A 24,827-nucleotide genomic window follows, 5' to 3' on the forward strand; every position below is an offset into this window, starting at 1 on the left:
CGAGAAGAGACAGGGCTGTGCCCCTAGTGCCCATTCCAGATTCCCAAATATGGAGAAGGACTGGGTTTTGGAAGAGGAACAGAATGCTCACCCTTGAAAGAGAGGGAGAGAAGGAGGGAGTATGAGGTAAGTTTGGAATATTTAACTCTATCACCTAAATGTCTGCCTGGTTTTGAAATATAGCAGCCAAAGTCATGATCTTTTAATAAATCTTGCTAGAAGATCTCATTCTGTAAGCCAAGCAGTTACTTTAGCAGAACCTGTTTTTTCCTGAGATTAGATATGTGCTGGTTCAGTTCTAGGAGGTCAGAGACCCTTCCTCTGAGCCCAAGCAGCTCGGAAGGTGATGGTGGTGGTGGTGAGAAAGATTTCTGAGTGAAGAACAGCTCTGCTGTGATAGGAGCAGACATTCCAGAGGCTGGGGCTGGTGGCCAGTTTGCTGAACCCAAGCATGAGCAGCCCTGGGAGGACAAGGGTTACTCTTTTTCTGCTTTGGAGCCAGCTGAGCCTGCCTGGTGGGAAAGGCATAAAAGAACTCTTTCCCCCATTCTGTCTCATTCTGTCAACAAACACTTATTAAAGCACCTGTGCTCAGGGCACTGGGCTCGATGATGAGGGGGAAACAAATCCTAAGACTAGATTTCTGTCCTCAGGATGCTTACGACTGGGGGATTGGGTAGGTACAAAATGAATGATGGAGCAAAGGGAAGAAAAAGACAATGCAAAGCAGCCTATTATTTATACTTTTCAGCCAACATTTAGTTATCAATTGATCACCCACCATGGGCCAGGCACTGTTCAAGCCACTTGGAATACAATGGTGAATACACCAGAAGCAAAAGCTTCTGCCCTTGTAGGTATTACTGTCTGGTAGCCCCTGGATGTCTGGGGGAAGAGTCCTCTAAGCAGAGGGAACAGTGAGTGCAAAGCCTTGAGATGGATATGAACTTGGTGAGTTTGAGAGCAAGTCAGTGCAGCTAAAGGGGAGTGGATGAGGACAGCAGCAGGAAGAAGTGAAGTCAGAGAACTAGTCTGGGGTCAAATCACACAGGGCCTTATAAGGCTAAAAAGTGTGAATTAAGTTCTAATTGGGAAACCTTTGTTTTTAAGCAGTGGTTTGTTATGATTTAATGTAAAGTGCCAGATGAGGAGAATAGACCTGTAAAGGAGTTTGGAGAATAGAGGACAGGTATCACTGAGTTGGGATGGACAAGGAAGGCTTCCCAGCAGAATGAGATGCAAGCTGAGTGTCTGATCCATTTTACATTCTCAATAATAGTAGTAGCAGGCGCCCGGGTGGCTCAGTCAGTTAAATGTGTGCCTTTGGCTCAGATCATGATCCCAGGGTCCTGGGATCAAGTCCCCACTTCAGACTCCCTGCTCAGTGGGGAGACTGCTTCTCCCTCTCCCTCTGCCCCTCCCCCCTGCTCATGCTCTCTCTCTCTCTCTCTCTCAAATAAATAAATCTTTTTAAAAAATAATAAGCAGTAGCAATAAAACATTCTCTTGGGCTGTCACACTGAGTTTCCACACTCCCTCAGACATGGCAGACCCAGTAAATCCAAAATGAGCCATGTACCCAAATCCCAACAGCATTACCTCTCCAGCCTCTCATCTTTCCTTCTTTCCTATATCGTCATTGCATTTGGAATAGTATTGCCCTTTAGTTCCCACCTAAACACAATGGGTATACAGCTGCAAACAGCTGGCACGCCCTGCCCCACTCAGCAATTGCCCATTTTCAAGAACCAGTGAAGGAATTCTTGGCTTTAGCATGGTAGTCTCAAAGTATGTGGACAGAATCTTTGATTCTCTCATCTCTCCAAGAATGCCATAGCTGAGAACCTCTGCCCACCTGCCTTTTTCTCACTTTCCCTCCCACCGGTACGACTGTGCCGCTCACTCCCGCACCTAGGCTCAGAGAGGATGCAGCTATGACCGAGAGCTGTAGCCACTGATTGCCCATTGGTGGCCCAGCCCATAAGACTCTTTTGAGGAGCGTGGACTCATCCCCTCTACCAGAAGTGCTTGCCCAGCACCTTCAAGATAGGTCCCTACCTACTTTCCCAGCCTTATTTCTCATACCCACAGCTCCAGGCATAAAGCCCTCGGCCATTTTCCTAACCAACCCTGCTCTCTCCACAACTGGGACTTTGAGCAAATTAGTCCCTCTTCTTGGGAGCCCTTTCCTACTTCCTGGACTGAACTAACCCTCCAGAGTTCAGCTCAATTATCATCTCCTCTGAGGCGGTTCTCCTGAATCCCTTTTCACCTCCCTTAGGGAGATTAAGTGCCCCCCTATCTGTGTTCTTGTACCATCCTATACTTAGCTGTGCTCTAGCTCGCTGTTTACTTAAATTAATCCCCCACTAAACTATTAACTCCCTCAGGGTAAAGAGCTGTGTATTTTATTTCTGTATTTCCAACTTCTAACCCAGTGAAGTGGTGGTGATCATTTGTTGAATTAATAAATGGCCAGGATCCTTTGGCCTAATAAGTAACCAGGTCTCCACCAGTGAGGTAAAATAAAGTAAGGCCATGATCTGTTTTATGGGCCAACCACCTGTCTTATTAACGAACACACCCATTTCCTAGAAAATTCTCCACCTACTCTCTCAAGCCCTCCCTCGTCCTTCCCCCATCCCCACCCAGTCATCACCCCCACATCTTGCCACCCTCTACTCTAAGGCTCCCTTCAGTATTCATTGGGCTAAGTAGACACTAGTGTCTTTCTGGATTACCAAGAAGAGAACATCTTGTTTTCTTGGATGTCAACATTCCCTTTCTTCCTCAATCAGGAGAATGTTGGCTTCTGGCACCATTTCCAAACTGTGTGATGTGCAATAAACGAAAGAGACGACTGAGTTCTCAGTGTCCATCAGACTCATGCATGTGGCATACAGTGCTGCCTCTGAGGACCAATATATGTGAGGCTCGACGTGTCCTTTTTTCTAGCTGGGGCAGTTCATCCTAACAGAGCCAGAACCCAAAGTGCTATGCAGGAAATTGTTTGGAGAATAGAGTCTGGATCAGAAAAAGTGTCCTGGAGTGTGGAGAGAGCTGTAGCCTGGGTCAGAACATCTGAGTTCTCTTTCTGGGTAACACAGAACAAGTTACTTACTCTCTGATCCCCAGTTCCTTTATCAAGGAAAGGGGATGAGAGGTAAGGATAGAGAGATTACAGGACGCCTGGGTGGCTCAGTCAGTTAAGCGTCTGCCTTCGGCTCAGGTCATGATCCCAGGGTCCTGGGATGGAGTCCCGCATCAGGCTCCCTGCTTGGTGGGGAGCCTGCTTCTCCCTCTGCTTGCCCCTCTCCCTGCTCATGCTTGCACTCTCTCTCTGACAAATATATAAATAGAATCTTTAAAAAAAAAAAAGATAGAAGGATTAGGATAAGTAAATTCCCATTCCACTGACCTTGTTAAGTTACAAAGATAAAATGCAGCCTAAGTATTGAGGCATCTGTGAGGGTTCTCTGTGATTCCCATTGTCCAAATCGACTTCATCAAAATCTTGGCAAGATCGTTCCCAGCCTAGCTGTCCTCTCCTAATATGAGCAATCTCAATTCCATTTTTCTGAATTTTCTTTCTCATCACTGGACCTTTGCAAACTCCATGCCCTTAACTTAAAATGCTTGGTCTGATCATCCCCACCCCCAGATTTTAGGTCGACATTAAAAAGGAGAGATTGTGTCTTATTCACATCATATCTTCAACAGTTAATGCATCACATGGACACAGTGGCTGCTCAGCAAATATTTGATGAATTTATGAAGTTTCTATGATTGCCCTCCTTATCCCTGCTTATTTTTTCATTGCTAGCAAGATGGCAATCTTTCTGACCTCATCCTGTGGGAATACCACAGAGATTAGCTAATTAGTAAGGGTAAAGCTCTCCTGACATTTGTGTCAATGTTTAACAGAAATAGCTGGGCGTGTGGTGACCCAGGGAGACAAGAGTGAAATCCTATGGTCTTCTCAGACCATCATGACATCAAGTTGCCCCTGTTCTCCTCTCACATCACAGACCCTCAGTGGGAGGCCTGACTCTTGATCGTCATTGTTCCCTGGACTCTACTTTCTTCTCTTGGCAAGACCTAACCCCAGGGTCCAGCCTGGAGCCTAAACTGCACCCCATCATCTCCTGTGGATGTTGTCTCTCCCTCTAGGGTATTCTTGCAGCTGTCAAACAGCTGGAGCCTTTGGAAGCACCACAGGGTCTGGAGGCCACGGTCACCTGTTGCCAAGCTTCCCCTCCTCTCTTCCTCTTTCCTACATCAGATGTGGGGATCTAGGAATATGAGGAAGGGCAGTTTACTTGGTTCTTCCCTATCACAGAAAAATGGAATGGAATGGTCACTGGCAGTGAATAAATCAAAGCAAAAAACCCATGCCAGCTAGAGACCATTGGAAAAAATCAGCAAATCCATGAATTATCCTGTTTACACCGAAATGATAGTTTGGATCTTTACTTAATAGATTGTCCTGAAATGACAGGCCATTCATGAAGATAAATGCATGAAGCTATGTTTTAGGCCCTCCTTATTCACAGAAGACTTTGGCACCAAACTTCTAGTCTTCCACTCTATGCCAAGTCTTGCTATCATCCTGGGTAACTTCAATGTCAAACAGACCAATTATTTACAAACTAGGGATCACAAACCATTAGTGTGTCATGATTAAGAAGATTGTGACTAGAATTTTTTTTAAGAAACAGAATTAAATAAAATAAAATATCACATGTAGAAATGTTTGTTTGGGGTAAAACATTTATTTCAATAATATAATAATATGTATTATTATTATATAACATATACTAATAATGTATTATTTCAATAACAACACATACATGTGTACTAGTCATGATGGAAAATACATTTCTTTTTTTAAGATTTATTTATTTATTTTGAGAGAGAGAGAGAAAGCACATGGTGGTGGGGGGGCAGAGAGAGAAGGAGAGAGAATCTCAAACAGACTCCCCACTGAGCATGACACAGGGCTCAATCTCATGACTCTGAGATCATGACCTGAGCTGAAACCAAGAGTTAGACGCTCAACTGACTGAGACACCCAGGCGCCCCTAAAATACACTACTTATTGTGGGCCATAATCAAAAGCTTAAAATGGATAGGAGTACATACAATAGAATATTATTTAGCCTTAAAGGAAGAAAATCCTGACACATGCTTCAAGATAGATGAACTTTGAGGAAATTATACTAAATGAAATAAGCCAGTCACAAAAGGACAAATACTGTAGTGATTCTATTTCTATGAAGCACCTTAAATAGTCACATTCATAAAGACAGAAAGTAGAATGGTGGTTGCCAGGGACTGGGTAGGGGGCAGGGAATGGAAAGTCAGTGTTTAACGGGCACAGAGTTTCAGTTTTGCAAGATGAATTCTGGGGATGGACGGTGGTAATGGTAGCACAACAATGTGAATATACTTAATGCCAGTCAAAATACTTTCAGGAGATGTCGGAGCTACTGTTGTTTTGGGGGAAGGGGAAACAGATGAGGACTGGGAGTGGGGTATAGCTGACCAGACTTCGGACTTGTAGGTCTGAACGTTCCTTGGTGTGGGGTTTGAACACTTTGTTGGGGGTGGAGGTTGTATACCTTCTTCCCGACTCTGGATATCTTGGTCTGGGTGACCTTGAGCCAACTGCTTTGCTGTCTAACTTCATGCCTCAGTTTCTCTCATTCCCTTCCTTATCCCTCTTGCTGGTTTTAAAGAATTGATGATGCATTTGATGGAGACTGTCACTATGAAAATGTGAAGCTCTGTCATTCTTGGTGGCAGCTGTCATGGTGGTTTCTCTGGCGTGGTTGTACGTGTGTTATGTATGTGGGGGACAGTTTGGGTTTATGCTTTTGCTGGTTCTGGGCTTTTGCTGGTTCTGGTTGGTGTTGGGGCCACGGCGAGCAAGTGTCAGGGCCTGGCATTCACACAGGAAGGAGGGCTCCAGGCGAGCTAAGAGTTGTTGGGGCAGAGACTTATTACATTTAATATGATGCATTTAATACCCTTAAAATGATTAAGAGGGTAAACTTTATGTTTTGTGTATTTTACCACAATTTTTTAAAAACTTATCAGAGAAGCTTCCCAGGTCTTTGACCTCACTGTCAGTGACCTTCATCCCCACTTGCATCCATCTTCCATCTCCAAGGCTACACCCTAGTTCCGGCCATCCTCAGGAACTGTTCATCTCTCACTCTGTGATCTCCACCTCCACCTCTCTTGCTTCCACACTCCTTATTCCCATTGTACCAATGCCTGTACCTTTTTTGTATCATTTAAGCTCTTGGTCACCTAACTTTTCCCAGTCTACCTTCCATCCTTCCTGAATTGCTGCAACAGCTTCCTCACTAGTCTTCATGAGAGTCCTTCCCCCTCTAAATTACATAGGTGTGACATTTCTAAAATTTCAATCTTATCTTAACACTCCCTATTTAAAACCCCTCAGAGGCGCTCTTGCTCTCAAGGAAAAGCCCTTAGCTAGGAAGACAAACTAATTGTGATGTGGCTTCTGGTTAACATGCATCCCTTCTTCCCTGCCCTCCTGCATGGCAAGGCCTTTTACAACATTACTTGCAGTTTCGAGTTCAAGCTTTCATTTGCTTGAGTCTGTACCCATTCTCCCTTGGCCTGGAAAAGACCCCTTCCGCCTCACTTGTTCTTCATTTGTCTAAGCCCTATTACTCAAGACTGGATTGGCTTATCACTTCCTCTAAGAAGTTTCCCTGTACTCTCATAAGGTTGGATCTGGGGCTCAAGTGAGGTCAGAGCACTTTGGCCTGATCAGATCAGAGCACATATCATGCCACACCATAATTACCTATTTACTTCACCATCTGCCCTCACTAGACTGCCATCTGCCTCCCTAAAGCCAGGCACAGTATCTGATTCATCACTGCGTCCCTGTGCCTACTACAATACCTACCACAGAGTAGATACTCTCTGAGCAATGAGTGGGTGGGCAGACAGAAGGATGTTCAAATGGATGGATTTCACAGGTTTTGAAATTCAAACCTGGAATTGGGTTCAGTCAACACTTTCAGCTAGAAATACCTTTGACCAAGGTCTAAAGAATGGTTTATCCAAATTAGTAACAGTTACTGTATTTGTATGGCATTCAACAGTTTATAGAACACTGTCATTTTTTTTATCTTATTTGACATACTTAATAATCTATGAAGTAAGATAACCAACCACAAATAGAGGTCTTGACACTTTGTAACGGAATGGGTATTACACTTGATCTTAATTCTTAATTTAAAAACATGTTTACAAGTTGCAACCAGCTTCTATGAAAAGTCAAAGAGACCAAAAAAATAAAAGGGTGAGTGAGCAAGAGGGAGTGACTGAGAGAGAGAACAAAAAGAAATTTCTAAAACGTCATTTGTTTTTGTTAAAAAAAACAAAAACAAAAACAGAGGCCCCTGGGTGGCTCAGTCGGTTAAGCGTCTCTCAAGTCATGATCCCAGGGTCCTGGGATTAAGCCCTTTGTCAGGCTCCCTGCTCAGCGGGGAGTCTGCTTCTCCCTCTGCTCCTCCCTACCCGCTGCTTGTGCTCGCTCTCTCTCTCTCAAATAAATAAAATCTTTAAAATAAATAATAATAATAATAATAATAATAAAATAATGTATGAAGTAAGAAGGAAAGCCATCATCATCACCACATTATAAATGAGAAAACTATGGGTTGTCCAAGGTCAGAAAGTTAGTGAATGGAAAAAGCAGGATAAGTGCTCACATCTTCCTTCCACTCACTTTCCTATGATGCATTTAACTTTCAGGGATGAAAACAATCGGAATAATTAATTCTGAAACCAGGGCCTTTCAGAAAACAGTATAGTATTTTCTGGCTTCTACAGGGTCCTATCAAGGTCCTAGTTCACAGGTACATAGTAAATATTAACTAGCTCCACTGCAGCAAAACCATCTCTAATGTGCCTAGTTTTTTCACATTTTCCAGAAAAAGAAAGAAAACCAAGCACCCTAAGGACCAATATCTGAGATTTTCCCCTAACACTTACCCTCTACCTCTGTGTTGCAAATCAAGCCCAATTTCTTTTGATTCTCAGCAGAGAGAAATAAATAAAGCATGAGTATTATTTATATCCCATCTGTATCCAAAAAGAAAAGGAGAACAGTTTATCACTAGTCCCCATATAAATAATCTCTTCCTTCTGCCCTCTCTGGTCCAAGTTAAACAATTCTAATTGCATTTTGCATGGGATCTGTTTTCCAAGCAATCAGTCATTTTATTTGTTCTTATGTGGACCCTATCCAATTGTTCCCAGTCTCTTTTTTAATTTTAGAGCCAAAACTGGACATGGGTCACCAGTAAGATTCTGGTTAAATTCAAGAATTGTGGGAGGATAAAGAAGAAAAAAAAAGAATAGTGGGAGGATGACTACCCCATGATCCAGGAATAGCACTACTGGGTATTTACCCAAAAAATACAAAAACACTAATTCAAAGGGATACATCCATCCCTGTGTTTATTACAGCATTATTTACAACAGCCAAACTATGGAAGCAGCCCAGTGTCCATCAATAGATAAATGGATAAAGAAGAAGATGTGGTATATATATACAATGGGATATTATTCAGCCATCAAAAAGAATGAAATCTTGCCATTTACAGCAACATAGAGCTAGAGAGTGTAATGCTGAGCAAAATAAATCAGAGAAAGACAAATACCATATTATCTCACTCATATGTGGAATTTGAGAAACAAAACAAATGAGCAAAGGAGAAAAAAGAGAAAGACAAACCAAGAAACAGACTCAACTCTAGAGAACAAATGGATGGTTACCAGAGGGGAGGTGGGTGGGAGGATGGGAGATGGGGAAAATAGGGGAGGGAGATTAAAGGGTACACTTATCTTGACAAAAAAATAAAAATTTAAAAATTAAAAAAAAAAAGAGTAGTGGGAGGATGATTTCCTGTACCTTGAGCCTTACCCACAATACTTAGGCTAGTCCATCTCAGGCACACAAAATCCAGCCAGCTGTGTGTGTACAGAGCAAAGCAAGCACTGTGAGGCTCATGGCTACTGCCTTTGCACAAGAGAAAGAACAGAAAGAGCATCTTTTTTTTTTTTTTAAGATTTATTTATTTATCTGAGAGAGAGAAAGAGAGAGCGCGCTTGCTTTCATGAGCAGGGGGAGGGACAGAGGGAGAAGCAGACTCCCTGCTAAGCAGGGAGTGTGGTGCGGAACTTAATCCCAGGACCCTGAGACCATGACCCCAGCGGAAGTCAGACGCTTAACCGACTGAGCCACCCAGGGGCCCCCAGAAAGAGCATCTAGACTGCAAAAAGCCCTTCCCTTTCTTATACACACACACACACACCACAGTCACTCTTGCCTCTGTCTTGATCAGTTAAGTACTGATCCTTTGCCTTTTGCAAAGTAAAACTGAGCAAAACCTGAAACTCTGACTTGGCATTCAACAGTTCATAGAACACTGAGGGACACTGAGAAGGCCCATCCCATGTCTCCATAATCACAAATCCTGAAATTTTCGGAATTATCCTTAACTTCAAAAAGTTTATTCTGGTTTGCCATAAACCATCAAATTATCCTAGAAGTGCCAACATTTCTTTTTTATTATTATTATGTTATGTTAATCACCATACATTACATCATTAGTTTTTGATGTAGTGTTCCATGATTCATTGTTTGTGTATAGCACCCAGTGCTCAATGCAGAACGTGCTCTCTTTAATACCCATCACCAGGCTAACCCATCCCCCCACCCCCTCCCCTCTAGAACCCTCAGTTTGTTTTTCAGAGTCCATAGTCTCTCATGTTTCGTCTCCCCCTCCGATTTCCCCCCCTTCATTCTTCCCCTCCTGCTATCTTCTTTTTTTTTTCTTAACATATAATGTATTATTTGTTTCAGAGGTACAGGTCTGTGATTCATCAGTCTTACACAATTCACAGCGCTTACCATAACACATACTCTCCCCAATGTCTGTCACCCAGGCACCCCATCCCTCCCACCCCCCACCACTCCAGCAACCCTCAGTTTGTTTCCTGAGATTAAGAATTCCTCGTATCAGTGAGGTCATATGATACATGTCTTTCTCTGATTGACTTATTTCACTCAGTATAATACCCTCCAGTTCATCCACATCATTGCAAATGGCAAGATTTCATTCCTTTTGATGGCTGCATAATATTCCAGTGTGTGTGTGTGTGTGTGTGTGTGTGTGTGTGTGTGTGTGTGTATCTCACATCTTTATCCATTCATCTGTCGATGGACATCTTGGCTCTTTCCATAGTTTGGCTATTGTGGACATTGCTGCTATAAACATCGGGGTGCACGTACCCCTTCGGATCAGTACATTTGTATCTTTGGGGTAAATACCCAGTAGTGCAATTGCTGGATCATATGGTAGCTCTATTTTCAACTTTTTGAGGAACCTCCATACTGTTTTCCAGAGTGGCTGCACCAGCTTGCATTCCCACCAACAGTGTAGGAGGGTTCCCCTTTCTCTGCATCCCCGCCAATATCTGTCATTTCCTGACTTGTTAATTTTAGCCATTCTGACTGGTGTGAGGTGATATCTCATTGAGGTTTTGATTTGGATTTCCCTGATGCCAAGTGATGGTGAGCACTTTTTCATGTGTCTGTTTAGAAGTGCCAAAATTTCTATTTCTAAATTACACTTAAGGAAAAGCTTCTTAGGGCACCTGGGTGGCTCAGTCTGTTAAGCGTCTGACTTTGGCTCAGGTCATGATCCCAGGGTCCTGGGAACTTAAAGGGAAAGTGTTTTAGATTTTATGCTGAAAGTAAAGTTTTGTTCCAGAGAAAGAAAGGCAAGAGCAGGAGACTAGAATGACAACCTTTCGGTCACACCTTACAGAATGTGTTTAAGCATCTTCATGATCATTTCTCTCCCCATGAAATTTGAATACCACAGATATACTATACATCTGTTTGTGTATGCATATTGGGGATTTCTTTATACCAAAAACAGTTTGTGGTTTTCCCAGTCCCCCAAGAACAAATCTCCCTGCTTGAGGGCAGTATCGTACCCATTGAGAATGCATAGTTGAGAAGCCATTATCCAGAAGGAAAATAGTTATAACTAAGAAGCTTAGGCACCAAAGACAAACTCCTTGCACAGTGTTGTTATGCTTGATTTGACCATACTGTCTTTCTTCACCCCTAACAACCATTCCTAGACTGCAGGAGCAGAATTCAGCCTACATAGTCTTCCTCTGCTTGCGGGGTCCCATTCTCCTGGCCCTGACAGTACTTAGCTTAACTGGCCCCTGAGCAAGAGATAATGTTGCTCGGCAAGTAGGGCCCCGAGTGACGTTTGTGATTTCCTGTGGGACCATATGCAGGGTCAGATGCCCCCAGAAAGTAGTCAGGTATTAGTCCAGAGGTCTGCAGGCATAGTCTGTCCTTTCCACCTGGTGATGGATGAAGAAAGGGCCTGATATCAGGAAGCACATGACTGGCACAAAGGGAAAAGGAATACCAAGTTCCACCCTCCTCCAGGGAGTCAACGAGACATCACACTACACTGATCTGGAACCAATGTTGTCTACTTGCTTATTAATTCCAGTTACTGCCTTGGTAACTGGAAAGTACAAACTGATTTTAAAGAGCCCCAGAGACTATACTGTACTCCTGAAGCTAATATAACACTGTATGTTAACTAACTGGAATTAAAATGAAAACATTAAATAAATAAATAAATAAATAAATAAATAAATAAATAAGTGAGCCCCATAGATGAAAGCTAAGAGAAGAAAAACAGAGGAATCCAAGGCTGCAAAGAGCAACAGATAAGAAGCTGCCCACCAAAAGCAAATCTAGATGAAAAGAAGGTAAACAAGATAATGCCAGCTAGGGTTGTCCAAGGAAACAAGAAAGAGTTCTATAAATATAGCCAGAAAAAAAAATATTTGTCTTAGCTGATGAGATCACCACACATGGCTCATGATAGGAATCTTTTGTTGCTCTCTTAATTGAAGCTTGGAAGAGAACAGAAATGAGAGCAGAAATCAGACTACTGGCCCACACGGTCTGTGTTCCAATAAGCCATTCCATTTTTAATTAAATGCAGCTGAAGTCATTAAGACTTGATACCATCAATCTGGACCGTGGCCTGTATTTTCATTGACATGCTGGCCCCCACCTTTTCCACCCACCCCACCCCCCACTCCCAGCTACAAACTGGCTAGCAGCTTACACACACTGAGCAAATCGAGTCAAAAACAGGAAAAGGCAGATGGCTATGAGTTGGACACAGGCCTACGGGAGGGGAGAGGCTGAACAAACTCCTAGCCTCCACTTCCCAGGGACTTCTTTTTTCTCTGAAGGACACTCACTGTACAGGCAGGAGCAGGAGAAGAGCTGGAGTCCTCCACAAATATTCAGTCCCTGCTACATGCCAAGTAGAGTTCTAGGCATTGGGAATACGGCAATGAACAAGACAAGTCTCTACCTCAAAGAGCTTACATCTGGAGCTGGGAGTGTGAGTGTGGGGAACAGTTGCAGACAGACAGCATAAATAATGAATATACAAGATAATTTCACATACTGATAAGTGCTCCACAAACGGAGATAGAGAATGATTGGAGGGATTCAGGAGGTTAGGGCAGGCCTGTCTGGGCAGGTGCTGCAACCTGAAAGGTGAGGAGGCGGTCAGGCAACAAGGCAAAGTGTTCCAAGAAGAGGGAACATGAAGTGGAAAGCCACTGAGTCAGAAAAGAGCTTGGCATGTTCAGAGGACATAAAGAAAGCCAGTGGGGCAGTACCATAGTGGGCCAAAGGGAGAAGAGGAAGGTGTCTGCAAAAGCAGGCAGGACCACTTACGTAGGGCCTTATAGGCCAGGGATTTGGGTTCTGGGGAATGTTTTAAAGGGAAGAGTGCTATGAGGCATATCTATTTTAGAAAGATCACTCAGGCTGCTATGTAGAGAATGGACCAGGCCAAAGGAGGCCAGGAATGGAGACAGGAAGACTAGGTAGGGACTTGGGTCCAAGGAAGAGAGAGGGTAGTGGTTTAGATCTGGGTGGAGGCAGCGGCGTATTTAGTTGTGGTCCACTGTGAAATGTATTTTGAAGGTAAAACAAATAAGAAGATTCCTTGTGAGATGTAAGAGAAAGCAAAGAGTTAAGGATGACTCCTGTGTTTTTGTCCTGAGCAACAGGGTAAAGGGTGGCTTCATTTAATGAGATGGGGAAGACCAGGAAATAAATGGGTTTGGAGTGGGAAGGAATCAAGTATTCTGTTTTAGACGTATTGACCTTGAGATGAATACCCTACATTCTCTCTTGGACACCAAGAGAACGTGGTGAACTTTATGCCTCAGTTTCCTCATTTTTATAATATAATAGTACCTACTACCTTCCTGGGTTGAGTGAAGATTAAGTGAATCAATATGTATAAAGCAGTTAGAATAGTTCCTGGCACAGAATAAGCAGCATGATATGTGCTTGATATTAATAATAAGGCAGTTTTTGCTTTTTAATTGCAAAGGGTGATAAGGAGGAGAGAGAGAAGAAAAATACTGAAAATTTAGGAGAGAAAGGGAAGCAGCACGGTGAAGACCTTATGGAGAAAAGGAATGATTCCCAGAGTCCAAGTAGAGGACTGACCTCAGTTAACAACGACACTTCTGCTGCAGAAACAAGGAGGAGATTCTGCTCGCATGGTACAAATGCAGTTGGACCAAAGGGGCGTATGGAGGGAGGAGATAGTTCTCCTCTGACCACACCAATTTTCTCTGTGAAATATGGGACAAGGTCTTTATCTAGTATGAAGGGCAGGGAAGGGGTGCTGGAGACATACAATGAGAGTTAGGAGTATGAAACTGTCTTCTCCAAAGTGGGAAGATGAGCTCACTAGGAAGGGAGAATCTGGCAGGTGGGAGAAACATTGGTATCTCAAACTTCCTCACACGGTACCAGGTTGGTTTTGCTGTTGTTACAGTTATTTATTCTTAGTTGAGTGGGTGTTTGCTAAGTAGGTGCTGTGTGTCTAGCACTGCACTGCATGCTTGGGGACTCAAGAGGGGAACAAGGTATGTGCAGTCTGGATAAAAAGAAAAGTTTTAGAGTAAATGAAATAATTTGAGGACAAATATAATTTAATTTGGAACCAATAGAGCATGCTACCAAATTCAGAGGAAATGGAATTTGTTGTGTGCTGGAACTATAAAGGATGGCCTCCCAGTGGAAGTAGAGTCTGAGCTCAGCTTTGAAAGACAGGTTGTAGGAACTCAACCATCTGCAAACCAGAGGCCACTATTACCTATAATCCCTGGATCTTTGTATCCATCTTTATCATGAATAGTGCCCCAAGACTGCTCTAATAAGGTAGAGCCGATTCTCCTGCTTTGTCTAATGAGGACCCATCCTGTGTCATCAGCAGAAACAAGAGCAGAAGAATTTAATAGGCTTCCGGGTGGGTTTTTTTTTTTTTTGAGGGCGGGGCAGGTAGTGTCTTCTGAAGCAAGAGAAGGTTTCTTCCATCTTAATTGGCTTTCCTCTTCCTGACATCATCATTTGCAGGGCACATGGGCAAATGTTAATTAGGAAAGATTCTGGCAGAAAGATAACCAAAAAGGTCATACTGATATCCAGCCACATCTTTCCCCTCTTAAAATGGGGCCCACATTCTTGTTCCGTGCACAATAAAACAGTCTGTTTTATTATCAGTAATTATCAGCCATATCCAACTCTGAGGCCAGACCTCCTCAGAGGTCCTTGGGACCTACCCCAGCAAAAGGGTCATAAGAGATTCTCCTGCCTCCCTTAAGCAGCAGGCTAAGATGTAAATGGAAAGACTCATGGCTGAACCCCAAAGATGTGCTCCTCATAATGTTCCAGCCAGAAGGATCTAAGACTTGGTCTGTGCTGGCAAAGTCATTTTTTAAACTGGAATTGCTGGTAAGGCTGCTTCCCTAAAAGGCAACTCAAATCCTGTCTTCTCCTTGTCCTTCCCTGGAGCTATGGCTCTCTGCCATCGTGCTGCTCTAAGACTCTCTAAGGGCAAGGGTTCTTCTGGTCCATTCCCCCCATCTGAATCCTTTAACTCCCCACTCAGCTACCTGCAGCCCATCCAGGATAAAGCTGAATGTTTGGAAAGCTTTTCTAATAATGCTCTATAAAGCAAAATGCGCCTGGTTGCATATGGTGCAACGCACAGTCGACACCTTCAGACCCTGGGATGGAACAAAGCCTTCCTGGAATCACTTCCTAGCAGGCTTAAGCCCAGTCCAGGCCACTTCAGAACTTCCTTATTTTTTTTTAAGAGAGAGAGAGAACACACGGGGAGAGTGAGAAGGAGAAGCAGACTCCCCACTGAGCAGAGTGCCCGATGCGGGGCTCGATCCCAGGACCCTGGGATCATGACCTGAGCCGAAGGCAGACAGTTAACCAACTGAGCCACCCGGGCGCCCCACTTCAGAACTTCTGAAGTTACTACTCCTTCACGTGCCTCTGTGGTATGATCTTGTCTCAGGATGTCAGATCATTTGGAAGTCAAACAAATTTGGTTATTTTCCCTGTCTCCTCCAAATGGTCGTGATCCACTCAATTAGAGAAGTTATCATAGACTAAAGAAAGATGGGTTCACAAAAGACTGTGGATTTCATTTGCCCTGCCCTCTGCAAAGTAGATTTCTGAAGTAGGAGAGATGAAGGGAGATGCTGCCATTCCTGACGCCCCCTGAGACTTTCTTGGATTCTACATACTGGGAATAAGGACTGTGACCCAGACCTCATTTGTGACAAACACATCTCACCATCTTTCTCACTCCAGATGCTGCCTTCCTTGCCTTCTTTGCCTGAGCCCTCAAGGTGAATTTTTCTACAGGCCCATCTGACTTCCCAGGCTAAGGCGCGGTAGCAAGAAACAAGAGTGGCTTTGAAAATCCCTCATAAAAGTGAAGCAATGAAGCACTTGGAATATGAGGGAGGACAGGAAGGGGAATCCCTTAAAGGCAATATAATAAGACAGATAAAAATTGAAACGTTGATAAAGGACATGAGTAAGAGGAGTCAGGGTGAGATAATAGGGGTACAAAGAGCCTTATCTAATAATAACAGTGAGCTCCACTTCCTGATTGCCAAGCTCCGTAAATGGAGAAAGGCAAAAAGGGCTTCTGTTTGCCTTTGGAAAGAAGGAACTAATCCCTTTGGAGAAGGAACGGGCGCTAAGAGGGTCAAAAGAATTGCTCCAGGCACCACATGGTTCCCAAGGAGTAAGGGAATGTAAACCAGCAGAGAGAGCAATCACCATGGTGCTTGTCTGTTCTAGCTGTGCTTCCGGCTCCCTGTGTGGTCCTAGAGCTGTCATTTGCTTCCTGGATTCCTAAATGCACTGACACATGGTGGAGATTTGAGAGCCATATTTATTAAATATTCTCAGGTCCTGGAGAAAAAGATTTTTCTTATTTATTTATTCTCATTAGCTTATATATATTTCATGACACCTACACCTTCTCTTTAAAGAAATCAATACGAGATGTGATCTAGATAGGGTATGCACCAAGTACCAGAAGATATGAGTTAAGACTGCCAGAGAACATAAGACATTATATATGTGCCAGTAGTCCATTTTTTAAAAGATTTTTTAAAATTTATTTATTTTAGAGAGAGAGTGTGTGTGCAAGCAAGCAGGGGAAGGGGCAGAGGGGGAGGGAGAGGAAGAGAGAAAGAATCCCAAGCAGAGCCCTGCTGAGTGCAGAGCCCTAAGTGGGGCTCGATCTCATGACCCTGAGATCATGACCTGAGCCAAAACCAAGAGTCAGTCGCCTAAGTGACTGAGCCACTTAGGCACCCCAGCCAACAGTCTATTTTTAAATCAACGTTCTTTGTTGGAAAGTATTGTAAGGGTTAATAAAGACATTATCAGAGAGACCTAGGATTCCTAAGCAAAGCATTGTTGTTTGTGGGGAGATCAGCAGAAAAACTAACCTTCTGAAGAAAGGTCTCCATTTTAACTTAATCATTTGGCCCTTCAAATTGATCCGTCTATAACTTTTTCCTTCTACAAATGATTTTCTGATTTGGGGTCACTTGGAAACTGTCCTAAATGCTACCTAGATAACACCTTAAGTTCAATTTGTGAGGGCAAGTTACCATCTTGAAGCAAAACGGCAGTCTGTATAGGTTTTCAATGGCGTAATTCTGTATTCCTTCTAAGAAAGACTTACCAAATCAATAGCTTTATATAAATCAATAGATTTATAGCCTGTGAATGCCACATGAGCCTTAAGTTATTATGTAGCAGATAAGGACACCAAGTCACTTGCCCACCAGCACACAGCAAGGTGCAAGGCAAGATAAGATCTTCATTTCCATTCAATCCCATAGCATTTCAGGTCTACTTGTAGATTCCATGATAATATTTAAGAGTGATTGTGATCAAATTTGACACTATGGAAATGCACATAAAAATAATTTTGATATTGGTTCAACTTATGACATAGAAAGAAAATGAAAGCCAAAACAATTTGTCAATAGAAGCCTGACTTTTTATTGGGTGTCAGTGATATTTGACAAGTAATAGAGGTTAGAAAATGGATGTCTTATGAGAAATTTCCCATATTAAAAATAACCCATTGAATGCTGCCAATATTTTTATACTTATCAACTGTCCTTCATGCTCATATCAGCAAGATGTGTGACATCTGTCCCTTTGTTTATGTTAGTAGTATTTCTATAGTTTTTAAAAGTATTTTATTAGTCACTTTTTAAACCCCATTTTATCCTAGAGAGAAAGGGTAGGTAGAAGTGAGTATTTTTCAAAAGTCAAGGAAAGTAAAAAGGTTTGGTTTAAGATTATTTAGGAAGTATGTTGTGGGTCTAGTAATAGTCTAACCAGTGTCTAGGTCTGAGGCCTGTGGTAGAACAAAGACTTTAGAAAAAGGTAGGGAGGGGCACCTGGGTCGCTCAGTCGTTAAGCGTCTGCCTTCGGCTCAGGTCATGATCCCAGGGTCCTGGGATCGAGCCCAGCATCAGGCTCTCTGCTCAGTGGGGAGCCTGCTTCTCCCTCTCCCATTCCCCTGCTTGTGTTCCCTCTCCCGCTGCTGTGTCTCTCTCTGTCAAATAAATAAAATCTTAAAAAAAAAAAAAGAAAGAAAGAAAGAGGTAGGGAGAGAGGGAGAAAAGTGAGTCTGGAGAAGTAAGGAAAGAGAAAAAGATAATGAGGGAAGAAGCCGGTTCTGCTTTCTCCTGAAGGACTCCCAGCAGAATCCATCAACCAAGAGCAGGACAAACTTTGCATAGAGAAATGGGAACATGACCAGAGATGTTTAGGCCTTGCACACATCTTAAGTCTAAGAGTTTGTTGAGCTGGTCCCCTGTTCAAGTCGTACGGTCCTTCTTGAACTTCTGGGCTTTACCTTCAAGGGGTCCTCCACTCTCCTCTACCCCAAGCCCCGAGCTCTCCAAGAATTCTGCAGGGCCTGGGAGAGAGCACTCAATCCCTCCAGGGAGAGAGAGAAGAGCGCCTTGTTTCCTGAACCCTGGTGCTTCACTCTCAGGAGTTGGGAGGACAGGAGCGCGGGAGAGAGGTGAAGAGAAGGGTTAGGGAGTAGGTTTTCAGCTCCAAGCCAGAGAGCTGCTCTGGGGAGAAGAGTGATGGTAAACGGAATCTTGCTATTATTTTTCTGTGCTGCTGCTGGGGATGGGGGTTCCTGGCAGCTGGCTTTGGCCCTGGCTTTGGCCTTTGTTTCCCTACTCTCTCCTCTTGGCACAGTCAGAGGCTTTCAGTGTTGTGCTTTCAGGATCACATGGTTAAATCTTTGCACAGCTGCCTGGGAGGGAAGAAAAGAGTGAGAGAGAGAGACTGAGACAGAGAGAGCACCCGTTCTATTCTTACCATGTATGAGGCTAAACAATTATTATTGGCATGACTAAAAGCCCATCAAAGCATTCTCTCCCTGACCCCTACCCCTAGTTACATAACAAACCACCTCTCACTCCACTTCTGGACTATTCACACCCAAATAATCCTCTGTCGTCCACACACATGCTTCTATCCACATTCCTATCCACCCTCCCCTCTCACATCCACAATCCAGAGAGTGTGCATATATATATTATCACACCTACTGAAAGGGAAGTCAACATTTTAATCAACCCAATAACTTCTGCACCTGATGTTGGATAAAGAGTTTGATTTTTTTGGAAGGCGTCAGTGGCTCTGGCAATTTACATAGACACACACACACACACACACACACACACAACTGGCCTTTTCCATACCACTTCAAAGTTTTATGATCTGTATCCTTAACCCTCTCTCTTCAGTATAAAATCCATCCTCTTAACTAACACTGCATCTTTCCCACCTGAAATGTTAACACAACTCTGGTTTTTAAAAAACCAATCCTCATGTCTCTCCAGGTCCCCACTAGTAAGTTTTACCCCTCAGTCCTTCCCACAAAACCCTGACTAGTGCTCTGTTTATTTCTACATGTTTATACCATCATTAATGGCCTTTATCAGTCCCTGCAAGCAGCAACAGCTAAAGCGGATAAGGTCCTTGGCATGCCCCATGTTGTTTCAGGCTACCTCAAATTGGTCTTTGCTAGCTTAACACCTTGAATGGCCAACAGGAAATGTGATCTTACAAAGTACAGTTATGAAGTAAGATGGTTCATTCTTTAAAAAACAAACAGACCTGGGGTGCCTGGGTGGCTCAGTTGATTAAGTGGCTACGTTGGGCTCAGGTCGTGATCCCGGGGTCCTGGGATCGAGCCCCACATCGGGCTCCCTGATCAGCAGGGAGCCTGCTTCTCCCTCTGCCCCTCTCCCCACTTGTGTGCGCTCTCTCTCTGTGTCTCTCTCTCAAATAAATAAAATCTTAAAAAAAAAAAAAGACCAGTCTTCAATATCCAAATAAAATTTCATATAATATTGTGATCCACATCACTGGGATTGGTCTCTTACTTCTCAAGGTCATACTGGGACGTTCATTAAATGTGTAACTTTTGAAATGTTGTTTAAAAAGCAGTCTTGTTGGGGCACCTGGGTGGCTCAGTCAGTTGAGCGTCTGCCTTGGCTCAGGTCATGATCTCTAGGTCCTGGGATTGCCCCTCATCGGGCTTCCTGCTCAGCGAGGAGTTTCCTTCTCTCTCTCTCTCTCTCTCTCCCCTTCTCTACTCCTCCCCACTGCTCCTTCTCAATCTCTCTCTCTAAAATAAATAAATAAAAACTTTTAAAAATAAAAATAAATAAAAAATAAAAAGCAGTCTTGTTATTTTGTAGGTCCAATTCTGCTATATCCAAGAAGGTTTTGAAATATACAGAAACATAAAGATAACCAACAAATATGTAATAAATGCTTCCAATTCTTATTCCTTGGTTTACTTGCTGGAATTATATCTTTTATCGCAGGGGGTGGCAAACTACAGCCTGAGGGCCAAATCCTGTTTTTGTGCAATCTGTGAGCTAAGGATGGCTTTCATATTTTTTTGATGGTTGAAAAAAAATTGAAAGAATATTTCATGACATGTGAAATTATACGAAATTCATATTTCAGTGTCCACAAAGTTTTATTTGAATATAGCTACATTTATTTGTTTATATATTTTCAAGGCTGCTTTTACACTACTACAATGGAGTTGAGTAGCTACGACAGAGACCATATAGCTCCCAAAGTCTAAAATATTTACTATCTGGCCTTTTACCAGAAAAGTTTGCTGATTCCTGCTCTACAGTATGGCTTTTCTATCCTCATATATCTTTGGGAAAGGATCTATATATTTAGGAATAGTTTGCTTTACTAGAAACAGAAGCCTGAAATAATAGTGGCTTACACAAGGTAGGGGTTCATTTTTCTCTCATGTAAAAGAAAATTGAAGATAGGCAGACTGAGCTGACATAGTGTCCTGGTGGTCATCAGAAACTACAGCTTTTTGTATCTTTCTGCTCTGCCATCTTACTACATGGCTTTCATCTTCAAGATTACCTCATAGCCACATAATGATTACTGGAACCCCAGTCATCACATCATGTTCCCAGGAGTAGAAAGTAAAAGTATGGTCAGGACAAAAGAACAGTCCTCACAACTGAGTTAGTCCTCATTAAACAGCTTCACCAGAAGTACTACCCAAATATTCTTCTTCTTGGGGCGCCTGAGTGGCTCAGCCGTTAAGCGTCTGCCTTCGGCTTGGGTCATGATCCCAGAGTCCTGGGATCGAGCCCCACATCGGGCTCCCTGCTCAGCGGGAAGCCTGCTTCTCCCTCTCCCACTCCTCCTGCTCGTGTTCCCTGTCTTGCATGTCTCTCTCTGTCAAATGAGTAAATAAAATCTTTAAACCAAAACAAAAAACAAATATTCTTCTTTTTTAATCCAGATATTCTTCTTATACCTAACTGGGCAGCTCCATTTGCAAAGGAGGCTGAGAAATGTACTTTATAGCTGAGAACATTGCCACCCAAATAAAGTCAGGATTCAGTTAGTGACACACAAGAAGAGAGTGGGTAATGGTTCGGCAACCAACAATCTCTGTCCCAGAACAAATGGGCTCTCCATATCCTTTTCCTTTTTTTTTTTTTTTAAGATTTTATTTATTTATTTGACACAGAGGGCGAGCACAAGCTGGGGGAGCGGCAGACAGAGGGAGAGGGAGCATGCCCGAAGTCATTCAAATAAGTAGCAGAGACTCAAGTCCAAGTCTTGTACCCCAAATCCAGTTGTTTTTTTCCACCATATCAAAACTGTGCCCAGTTTGATGCCACAGATGCCCAGACCATCCCCTGCCAACAATACACATTATTGGGGTGTCTGGGTGGCTCAGTTGGTTAAGTGTCTGCCTTTGGCTCAGGTCGTGATCCTGCGGTCCTGGGATCAAGCCCCACCTCGGGGTCCTGGGATCGAGCCCTTCGTTGGGCTCCCTGCTCACCTGGGAGCCTGCTTCTCCCTCTTCCTCTGCCCCTTCCCCTGCTTGTGCTCTCTCTCTCTCGCTCGCTCACTCTCTCTCTCAAATGAATAAATACAATCTTAAAAAAAAAAAAATACCCATTATCTCGAGTCCCTGCTCTCAACCAATTTCTTTCTCTTCCATGTCCTCCTCTCCTCCCTACTAACTTGGCATCTTTGAGGCCCTAAGGATTTCTTGCCTAGATAGTTATAGCACCTCTTTTCTGGTTGTCTTGCCTCTAATACTCTTTCTGTTTTATTAAGTTTTGTGTGCAGGCCATTTTTTTCTCTACTGTCTTTGTACCAATAATTATATTTAAGTAATTAATGAACAGTGATTAACTTTATTCAACAGTATATATTAATGCTCCAAAAACCAGGTACAAAAAAATAATAAAACTATTAACAAGGATGACAACCAAATGTGTAGCACGGCCATCATCCTCTGCCACTTTCCTTAACTCATGACTAGGTTTACTTTAAAAAACACAGACTTTTTTTTAGGTGTTATTTAAGTAATCTCTATACCCTACATGGGATCAAGAGTCGCATGCCCTTCTGACTAAGCCAGCCAGGTGCCCCTAAAAGACACAGACTTTTATTGAAAATTCATGAAGCCTCTTAACTGACAATGATAGTTAATTATAAATTCACTTTTTTCCAGCTTTATTGAGGCATAATAATTGGCATATAACATTGTATAAGTTTAAGGTGTTCAATGTGTTGATTTGATATAATTATATATTGCAAAATGATTACCACCATACCATTAGCTAATACCTCCATCACATCACATAATTACTATTTTGTGTGTGTGTGTGTGTGTGTGTGTGTGTATGAGAACATTTAAGACCTACTCTCTTAGCAACTTTAAAGTATATAATACAGTATTATTAGCTATAATCATCATGCTATACAGTAGATCTCCAGAACTTATTCATCTTACAATTGGACCAACATGCCCCCATTTTCCCCACCCCCAGCCCCTGGCAGCTGCCAGTCTAGTCTGTTCCTATGGGTTCAGCTTATTTAGATTCCACATGTAAGTGATATCATGCAGTATTTGTCTTTCTCTGTCTGAATTATTTCACATAGCATAATGACTTCAAGGTCCATCCATGTTGTTGCAAATGGAAGATTTTCCGTCTTTTTCATAGCTGAATAATATTCCGTGTGTGTGTGTGCACGCACACGCATGTGCCACATCTTCTTTTTCCATTCATCCATTGACAGACACTTAGGCTGTTTCCATATCTTGACTACGGTGACTAAATGCTGCAGTGAACATGGAGGTGCAAATATCTCTTTGAGATGATGTTTCCATTTCCTTTGGATATTTACCCAGAAGTGGAATTGCTGGATCATATCATAGCTCCATTTTTACTTTTAAACTCTAGTTTACATAGTGACTGTACCAATTTACAATCCCACCAACAATGCATAAGCATTCTCTTTTCTCCACACCTCACCAAACACTTGTTATCTCTTGCCTTTTTGATGACAGGTATTCTAACAAATATAAGGTGATATCTCATTGTGTCTTAGATTTGCATTTCCCTGATTATTAGGAATGTTAAGCACCTTTTCAGGTACCTGATGGCCATTTGTATGCCTTCTTTGGAAAAATATCTACTCAGTCTATTCAGTTCCTCTGTCTATTTTTTAAAGGTTTTATCTTTCATACATTTACACTAGTTCAAAATGATATTCACAGCATCTTCTAAATTTTGGCCAAGATCCTCTGCTTATTTTTTAATCAGGTTGCTTGGGGTTTATTTTGGTTTTGGTTTTTATTTTTTTATTTATTTTGTTTTGTTGTTTTGTTGAATTTTTTTTTATATTGAGTTGTAAGAGTTTTTTTTTTAATAAAGATTTTATTTATTTATTTGTCAGAGAGAGAGAGATTGAACACAAGCAAGGGGAGCGGCAGGCAGAGGCAGAGGGAGAAGTAGGCTCCCCACTAAGCAAGGAGCCCGATGTGGAACTCGATCCCAGAACCCTGGGAACATGACCCAAAGGCAGATGCTTAACCGACTGAGCCACTCAGGCATCCCGAGTTGTAAGAGTTTCATACACATTTTGGATATTAACTCCTTATCAGATATATGAGCTGCAAATATTTTCTCCTATCTATTAGATTGCCTTTTCATTTTGTTGATGGTTTTCTTTGCTGTGAAGAAGCTTTTTAGTTTGATGTAGTCCCGCTTGTTTATTTTTGCTTTTGTTGCCTTTGCCTTTGCTGTCAAATCCAAAAAATCTTTGCCATGACCAATGGATTTACCCCCTATTTTTTCTTCTAGGGGTTTCATAATTTCAGGTTTTGTATCTCAGTCTTTAATCCATTTTGAGGTGATTTTTGTGTATGATGTAAGATAGTCTGGTTTCATTCTTTTGCATGTGTATATCCTGTTATCTTAACACCATTTATTGAAGAGATTATCCTTCCCCCACTGTATATTCTTGGCTTCTTTGTCATAAATTAATGGATTGTATATGTGTGGGTTTATGTCTGGGCTTTCTATTCTGTTCCACTCACCTATGTATCTGGGGTTTTTTTTTTTTGCCAATACTATACTGTTTTGATTACTGTATCTTTGTAATATAGTTTGAAATTAGGAACTGTGATGACTCCAGCTTTGCTCTTCTTTCTCAAGATAGCTTTATCTATTCAGGGCTTTTGCGGTTCAATATCACTTTTAGGATTGTTTTTTTCTATTTCTGTGAAAAATGCCATTGAAATTTTGATAAGAATTACATTGAACCTGTAGATTATCTTGGGTAGTATGGATATTTTAACAATATTAATTCTTCCACTTTCAATGGAATATCTTTTTCCATCCTTTGCTTTCAGTCTGTGTGTGTCCTTAACATCTGAAGTGAGGCTCATGTAGGCAGCATATAGTTGGGTCTT

At 42.4% G+C, this 24,827-nt stretch overlaps 1 protein-coding gene across 14 annotated transcripts in view; it reads left to right on the forward strand.

Moving 5' to 3' along the window:
* Window positions 1-28: 28 nt before the first annotated feature.
* The window catches only part of MICAL3 (microtubule associated monooxygenase, calponin and LIM domain containing 3), a 270,467-nt gene continuing 245,668 nt past the window's right edge, over window positions 29-24,827 (forward strand). For all 14 annotated transcript variants that reach the window (XM_078075384.1, XM_078075389.1, XM_078075383.1 and 11 more), the window contains exon 1: window positions 29-126. The gene's annotated coding sequence lies outside the window, so the exon portion shown is untranslated. The remainder of the gene's footprint in view (window positions 127-24,827) is intronic.

The sequence above is a fragment of the Halichoerus grypus genome, chromosome 6, assembly GCF_964656455.1.
Source record: "Halichoerus grypus chromosome 6, mHalGry1.hap1.1, whole genome shotgun sequence".
NCBI classification, from domain to species: domain Eukaryota; kingdom Metazoa; phylum Chordata; class Mammalia; order Carnivora; family Phocidae; genus Halichoerus; species Halichoerus grypus.